This window comes from Oncorhynchus keta, chromosome 24 (genome assembly GCF_023373465.1).
Source record: "Oncorhynchus keta strain PuntledgeMale-10-30-2019 chromosome 24, Oket_V2, whole genome shotgun sequence".
NCBI classification, from domain to species: domain Eukaryota; kingdom Metazoa; phylum Chordata; class Actinopteri; order Salmoniformes; family Salmonidae; genus Oncorhynchus; species Oncorhynchus keta.
The window spans coordinates 14228257-14237126 of record NC_068444.1 but is presented as its reverse complement, the minus strand read 5'-3'; the positions used below and the strand labels follow the sequence as shown (position 1 = coordinate 14237126).

General features: G+C 46.8%; 1 pseudogene; it reads left to right on the top strand.

The window, feature by feature from the left end:
• Positions 1-2542: 2542 nt before the first annotated feature.
• On the top strand, positions 2543-4130 carry LOC118357684 (uncharacterized; annotated as a pseudogene).
• The last annotated feature ends 4740 nt before the right edge of the window (positions 4131-8870 follow it).

The following is an 8870-nucleotide window of genomic DNA, read 5'->3' as shown; positions in this document are numbered from 1 at the left end:
CCGCCCCGTAGCACTCACTTCCGTCATCATGAAGTGCTTTGAGAGACTAGTCAAGGACCATATCACCTCCACCCTACCTGACACCCTAGACCCACTCCAATTTGCTTACCGCCCAAATAGGTCCACAGACGATGCAATCTCAACCACACTGCATACTGCCCTAACCCATCTGGACAAGAGGAATACCTATGTGAGAATGCTGTTCATCGACTACAGCTCGGCATTCAACACCATAGTACCCTCCAAGCTCGTCCCTGGGTCTCGACCCCGGGTCTCGACCCCGCCCTGTGCAACTGGGTACTGGACTTCCTCACGGGCCGCCCCCAGGTGGTGAGGGTAGGTAACAACATCTCCTCCCCTCTGATCCTCAACACTGGGGCCCCACAAGGGTGCGTTCTGAGCCCTCTCCTGTACTCCCTGTTCACCCACGACTGCGTGGCCACGCACGCCTCCAACTCAATCATCAAGTTTGCGGACGACACAACAGTGGTAGGCTTGATTACCAACAACGACGAGACGGCCTACAGGGAGGAGGTGAGGGCCCTCGGAGTGTGGTGTCAGGAAAATAACCTCACACTCAATGTCAACAAAACTAAGGAGATGATTGTGGACTTCAGGAAACAGCAGAGGGAACACCCCCCTATCCACATCGATGGAACAGTAGTGGAGAGGGTAGCAAGTTTTAAGTTCCTTCGGCATACACATCACAGACAAACTGAATTGGTCCACTCACACAGACAGCATCGTGAGCGCAGCAGCGCCTCTTCAACCTCAGGAGGCTGAAGAAATTTGGCTTGTCACCAAAAGCACTCACAAACTTCTACAGATGCACAATCGAGAGCATCCTGACGGGCTGTATCACCGCCTGGTACGGCAACTGCTCCGCCCTCAACCGTAAGGCTCTCCAGAGGGTAGTGAGGTCTGCACAACGCATCACCGGGGGCAAACTACCTGCCCTCCAGGACACCTACACCACCCGATGTTACAGGAAGGCCATAAAGATCATCAAGGACATCAACCACCCGAGCCACTGCCTGTTCACCCCGCTATCATCCAGAAGGCGAGGTCAGTACAGGTGCATCAAAGCTGGGACCGAGAGACTGAAAAACAGCTTCTATCTCAAGGCCATCAGACTGTTAAACAGCCACCACTAACATTGAGTGGCCGCTGCCAACACACTGACACTGACTCAACTCCAGCCATTTTAATAATGGGAATTGATGGGAATGATGTAAATATATCACTAGCCACTTTAAACAATGCTACCTTATATAATGTTACTTACCCTACATTATTCATCTCATATGCATACGTATATACTGTACTCTATATCATCGACTGCATCCTTATGTAATACATGTATCACTAGCCACTAACTATGCCACTTTGTTTACATACTCATCTTATATGTATATACTGTACTCGATACCATCTACTGTATCTTGCCTATGCTGCTCTGTACCATCACTCATTCATATATCCTTATGTACATATTCTTTATCCCCTTACACTGTGTATAAGACAGTAGTTTAGGAATTGTTAGTTAGATTACTTGTTGGTTAATACTGCATTGTCGGAACTAGAAGCACAAGCATTTCGCTACACTCGCATTAACATCTGCTAACCATGTGTATGTGACAAATACAATTAGATTTGATTTGATTTGATTTGAAACTCGGAATTCCGACCGAGATCATTTACATTATGATTTGGCCTCGTTTTTTTCCCCCTGAGTTGTCAGTTGTCTTGAAAGCACCATTCAGTCCTCACACGCTTGTGACAGAGTTGATTGTTACCTCGGGCTTTGCTAAGTTTGATTTATCTGGTGAAACCATATTAAATACATATTTAAATGCTAGAAAATAAACATTTAGGCGTTCAATTACAGCTCGTAAAACTGTTAAATGTTTTGTTATGTATCTACAGTAGGCTATGATCTATTAAAGCTTCTGGGGGCGCTTTTATTTGTCTCACATTTCAGTTGGCTAAAACTGTTCATTACATTTCTGACGACTCACAACACCAGCACAGCATTTCAATAATCGTATTATCTCATTATAACAGTTTGTACGGAACGACCCGTTTCCCCACAACGTTCTTGAACAGACTTCGAGGTACATTTGTTTCCGTTTGGTGGGTGTGGCTTGAAGCAATGAGTGACATGTTTAAACGGCAGTGGACAGCCATGCTGACAGCATTCCACAAACCCTCCTCATTTTTCAACTGGTCGTTCAGTACAGCACCGTTTCCGTTCAATTGAACGTACCAGAACGTAAACATGTAGTGAACGCAGCCCTGCTGATTAGAAGGTCCTGTGTAGATTGTATTTTCAAGCTCTATAAATAGAGAGTTGCACACAATATATATATAATCTTCCAGTAATGTATTGGGTAAACCACCAACGTTTTACAGTGCTTGCTTCAGAGTAATACCATAATATAGTGTTGCTCCTCGTTGTGTAGACAAACACTGCAATTATAGTGCAGCCAATGACCACAGTGAGGGGTAGTAATTAGGGTGAGAAGGGATAAGAAAAAAAAATATGGGTTTCCCGGACAGGTTCTTAGTTTGGGTGGGACTGCTGTACGGGGACATTACCAGCAAAATCCTTGTAAATGGGCATCTGTCAAAAGCAGTGGGAATACACTGCGGCGTCCGTCAGGGCTGTCCGTTATCTCCTCTTCTGTTCGTGGCCTGTATTGAACCACTGGCACAGGTCTTGAGAAGGGACCAAGGGATCAGTGGGGTGGGTATCCCGGGGAGTGGGGGGATGACCGCCAAGTGCGTCTTTTACATGGATGACGTCAACATTTTATGTACCGACCTTTTATCCGTCGACAGGACTCTGGACAGGACTGACTGGTACGGACGAGCCTCTGGGGCGAGACTGAACAGAGACAAGACAGAGGCCCAATTTTTCGGACCGTGGGCAGACCCAGACTTGACCAGACTACCTCTGACAGTTAAACTGACAGACATAAGGGTACTGGGGGTAAAGTTTGACCGGGGGGGGAGGAGTGAGCGGTAACTGGAGTGGAATCCTGGGGACTGTAAGACAGAGACTGGGTTTTTGGGGACTACGACAGCTGACTCTTGAGGGCAAGGTTTTAATCATTAAAGCTGTGATTTTACCTGTGCTTTTATTAATCAGTTCAGTTTTTATCCCCCCTCGAAGGAGTATTTTAGACCTGGAGCGAATGCTTTTTTACTTCCTGTGGGGAGGCAAGTGGGAGAGGCTGAGGAGGGAGGTGGTCAAGAGGCCCAGGTCCAAGGGGGGGAAAGGCTTGCCTGACCTCTACTTGTTCCTGGGCAGCCGCTACACAGCGGTACATCTGACTCTTGCCACCTCCCTGGTCAACAACAAGACTTAGGCCCTCGCACGGTTCTGGCTGGGATCTTACCTCAGGACTCTGAGGCTGATCCCAGTCGACCTGCGAGCCCCAGTCTCTTTCCTGCTACCCCCGCCCTACGTCCAGCTCCAGAAGTTTTTAAGACATTTTAAACTGGAAAATGAAACAGTCACGGTCTTAACAAAACACCGCTCTCTTCTCTCTCTTGTGCAGGATCGGGAACCAGTATGTCCAGTGCGCGGGATCGCTATAGGTGAGCCCACAACGGTTTGGCGCAACGTGGCCCATCCTGCTCTCCTGAATCGGCATCGGGACCTGTCCTGGATGGTCACCCACGAGATCCTCCCGGTCAGGGCCGTTATGCACTCACGGGGCATGGCGAGGACATCCGCATGCCCCCGACCAGGCTGCGGCCAAGAAGAGTCGGTGAGGCACATGCTCTGGGAGTGCAGAGCCGCCAGGGACCTGTGGAAGGAAGCAGGCCCCCTGATCTCCTCGTGTCTGCCAGCAGGGGAGGACCTAACACCTCAGCTCGTGCTGTATGGGGTGGGCCGAAGGCCCATTCCATCGAAGACCTTCACCAAGCTCTGGCCCACCCTCACGTGCCTGAAGGAAGCACTGTGGTCCTCCCGTAACCTGCTGGTAGCGAAAAACGTAGACACCTCCCCCCAGGCAGTGGCCATGGTAGCCACGGAAGCCCTGGGGTGGTACGAAAGGAAGGGGGCCTTGACCCCAGGCGAAGGGTCCCCCACAACAGGGGTCCCGGCGGCCACGGCCTGACAGCGCTGCGGCGCCTAGGGCAATGCGCCTAGGGGAGGGATCTCCTCTGGGCCCCGAAGGACGGGACGATGATCTATTCAGAAGAGCAGGATAAGGCGAGTTTGATAAGGACTCACCCCGCTCCTGTACAAGGGACCGAAGACAGCCTTTTAATAAAGTGACTTTTTAACATGTTTCTCATGTCTTAAAAATGTTTTATCTTTGTTAAATCATTTGTACACATTTTAAATGGCCTTTACAGATTTTAATTCTTATACAATGAAAAGTACGTACCCAAAGGTTGTTTTGATTGTCACAACATGTACTTTTTAACAAATGTAAATGTAATTTTCAAATGCTGTGTTTTCGATGGCCAAGCGGCATAGGCAAGGTGCAATAGATGGTATAACATACAGTATATGCATGTGATATGAGTAATGTAAGATATTTAAACATTATTAAAGTGCCATAAAGTGACTAGTGACCCATTTGTTAAAGTGATCAGTGATTAATTTATTAATGTGGCCAGTGATTGAGTCTCAATGTAGGCAGCAGCCTCTCTGAGTTAGCGATTGCTGTTTAGCAGTCTGATGGCCTTGAGATTGAAGCTGTGTTTCAGTCTCTAGGTCCCTGCTTTGATACACCTGTACTGACCTCGCCTTCTGGATGGTAGCAGTGTCCTTGATGATCTTTTTGTCCTTCCTGTGACATCGGGTGATGTACAGTTGAAATCGGAAGTTTACATACACCTTAACCAAATACATTTAAACTCAGTTTTTCACAATTCCTGACATTTAATCCTAGTAAAAATGCCCTGCCTTATGTCAGTTAGGATCACCACTTTATTTTAAGAATGTGAGAATGTCAAAATAATAGTAGAGAGAATTATTTATTTCAGATTTTATTTCTTTCATCACATTGCCAGTGGGTCAGAAGTTTACATACACTTAATTAGTATTTGGTAGCATTGCCTTTAAATTGTTTAACTTGGGTCAAACGTTTCAGGTAGACTTCCACAAGCTTCCCACAATAAATTGGGTGAATTTTGGCCCATTCCTCCTAACAGAGCTGGTGTAACTGAGTCAGGTTTGTAGGCCTCCTTGCTTGCACACGCTTTTTCAGTTCTGCCCACAAATTGTCTATAGGATTGAGGTCAGGGCTTTGTGATGGTCACTCCAATAGCTTGACTTTGTTGTCCTTAAGACATTTTGCCACAACTTTGGAAGTATGCTTGGGGTCATTGTCCATTTGGAAGACCCATTAGCGACCAAGCTTTAACTTCCTGACTGATGTCTTAAGATGTTGCTTCAATATATCCACATCATTGTCCTCCCTCATGATGCCATCTATTTTGTGAAGTGCACCATTCCCTCCTGCAGCAAAGCACCACCACAACATGATGCTGCCACCCCCGTTCTTCACGGTTGGGACGGTGTTCTTCGGCTTGCTAGCATCCCCCTTTTCCCTCCAAACATAACGATGGTCATTATGGCCAAACTGAAAGGCCGCTCATTTTTGTTTCATCAGATCAGAGGACATTTCTCCAAAAAGTAGAATCTTCGTCCCCATGTGCAGTTGCAAATCGTAGACTGGCTTTTTTATGGCGGTTTTGGAGCAGGGGATTCTTCCTTGCTGGGGGGCCCTACAGTTTATGTCGATATAGGACTCATTTTACTGTGGATATAGATACTTTTGTACCCGTTTCCTCCAGCATCTTCACAAGGTCCTTTGCTGTTGTTCTGGGATTGATTTACACTTTTCGCACCAAAGTACGTTAATCTCTAGGAGACAGAACGCGTCTCCTTCCTGAGCGGTATGACGGCTGCGTGGTGTTTATACTTGCATACTGTTGTTTGTACAGATGAACGTGGTACCTTCAGGCGTTTGAAAATTGCTCCCAAGGATGAACCAGACTTGTGGAGGTTGACAATCTTTTTTCTGAGGTCTTGGCTGATTTCATTTGATTTTCCCATGATGTCAAGCAAAGAGGCACTGAGTTTGAAGGTCTTGAAATCCACAGGTACACCTCCAATTGACTCAAATGATGTCAATTAGCCTATCAGAAGCTTCTAAAGCCATGACATCATTTTCGGGAATTTTCAAAGCTGTTTAAAGGCACAGTCAACTTAGTGTATGTAAACATATGACCCACTGGAATTGTGATACAGTGAATTATAAGTGAAATAATCTGTCTGTAAACAATTGTTGGAGAAATTACTTGTGTCATGCACAAAGTAGATGTCCTAACCGACTTGCCAAAACTATAGTTTGTTATCAAGAAATTTGTGGATTTGTTGAAAAACGAGTTTTAATTTGATGTGTTGTGCCGCACCACCCTTTGGAGAGCATTGTGGTTGAGGGCGGTGCAGTTGTCGTACCAAGCTGATACAGCCCGACAGGATGCTCTCAAACTTGATGATTGAGTTGGAGGCATGCATGGCCACGCAGTTGTGGGTCAACAGGGAGTAGAGGAGGGGGCTGAGCACGCACCCTTGTGGGCCCCCAGTGTTGAGGGTCAGCGAAGTGGAGATGTTGTTTCCTACCTTCACCACCTGGGGGAAGCCCGTCAAAGTCCAGGACCCAATTGCACAGGGTGGGGTTGAGACCCAGGGCCTCCATCTTGATGATGAGTTTGGAGGGTACTATGGTGTTGAATACTGAGCTGTAGTCAATGAACAGCAATCTTACATAGGTATTCCTTTGGTCCAGATGGGATTGGGCAGTGTGCAGACGATTGCGTCTTCTGTGGACCTGTTGGGTATGCAAACTGAAGTGAGTCTAGGGTGGCCAGTAAGGTGGAGGTGATATGATCCTTAACAATTCTCTCAAAGCACTTCATGATGACAGAAGTGAGTGTTACAAGGCGATAGTCATTTAGTTCAGTTATCTGATTTGGTACAGGAACAATGGTAGCCATCTTGAAGCATGTGGGGACAACAGAGTGGGATGGGGAGCGATTGAATATGTCCGTAAACACACCAGCCAGGTGGTCTGTGCATGCTATGAGGACGGGTTAGGGATGCTGTCTGGGCCAGCAGCCTTGCAAGGGTTAACATGTTTAAATGTTTTACTCACGTCAGCCACGGAGGGTCAGCGAATTTAGCTTGTTTGATTGCCTTGCGGAGGGAATAACTACACTGTTTTTATTCAGTCATATTCCCAGACCTTTTTCCATGGTTAAATGCAGTGGATCGCTCTTTCAGTTTAGCCGCGAATGCCGCCATCCATCCACGTTTTCTGGTAGGTTTTAATAGTCACAGTGGGTACAACATCTCTAACGCACTTCTTTATAAACTCACTCACCGAGTCAGTGTAACGACGTGCGCTGAGAGTCGGGAAGCAAGCTCAGGGAGTGAGTGTTTTAATAAATAAATGGAACATAATGCAAAACAAGAAACTCGAACAGCACATAGACAAGAGACAGAAACAATGACGCCTGGGGAAGGAAAGAAAGGGAGTGACATATATAGGGAAGGTAATCAGGGTAGTGATGGAGTCCAGGTGAGTCTGTTGACACACACGTGTGCCTAACAATGGTGACAGGTGTGCACCATAATGAGCAGCCTGGTGACCTAAAGGCCAGAGAGGGAGCACACTTGACAGTCAGTGTATAGGTCGATGTTGTTCTCTGAGGCTGACCGCAACATATTCTAGTCTGCATGATCAAAGCAATCTTGAAGCGTGGTTTCCGATTGGTCAGACCAGCGTTGAATGGTTCTCGTCACTGGCACAGCCTGTTTGAGTTTCTGCCTATAAGACGGTAGGAGCAAGATGGCGTCATGGTCGGATTTGCCGAAGGGAGGGCGAGTGAGGGCTTTGTATGCATCGCGGAAGTTAGAGTAGCATTGGTTGAGTGTATTGTCCCTGCATGTAGCGCAATCAATATGCTGGTAGAATTTAGGTAGCCTTGTTCTCAAATTTGCTTTGTTAAAACCCCCAGCTACAATAAATGCAGCCTCAGGATATATGATTTCCAGTTTGCATAGAGTCCAGTGAAGTTCCTTGATGGCCATCTTTTTGTCTACTTGAGGGGGAATATACACAGCTGTGACTATAACTGACGAGAATTCTCTTGGTAGGTAAAATGGCCGGCATTTGATTGTAAGAAATTCTAGGTCAGGTGAGCAGAAGGACTTGAGTTCCTGTATGTTGTTATGATTACACCATGAGTCGTTAATCATTAAGCATACACCCCCCCGCCCTTCCTCTTCCCAGTGAGGTGTTTATCCCTGTCGGCGCGATGCATGGAGAACCCTGGTGGCTGAACCGATTCCAACACCATATCCTGAGACAGCCATGTTTCCCTGAAACAGAGAATGTTACAATCTCTGATGTCTCTCTGGAAGGCAACCCTTGCTCGAATTTTGTCTACCTTGTTGTCAAGAGACTGGACATTGGCTAGTAGTATACTCGGGAGCGGTGGGCGATTGTGCACGTCTACAGAGCCTGACCGGGTGGCCGCTTCGTCTGCCCATTCTGCGGCGCCGTTGATTTAGGTCGGCTACTGGGATTAGATCAATTGCCCTGGGTGGTGGTCCGAACAGAGGATCTGCTTCGGGAAAGTCGTATTCCTGGTCTTAATGTTGGTAAGTTGGCGTTGCTCTTATATCCAATAGTTCTTCCCGGCTGTATGTAATAAGACTTGAGATTTCCTGGGGTAACAATGTAAGAAATAATACATTAAAAAAACAAAATACTGCATAGTTGTCGTATGAAGCGGACCAAAATGCAGCGTGGTATGTGTTCATGATGATTTTTTAA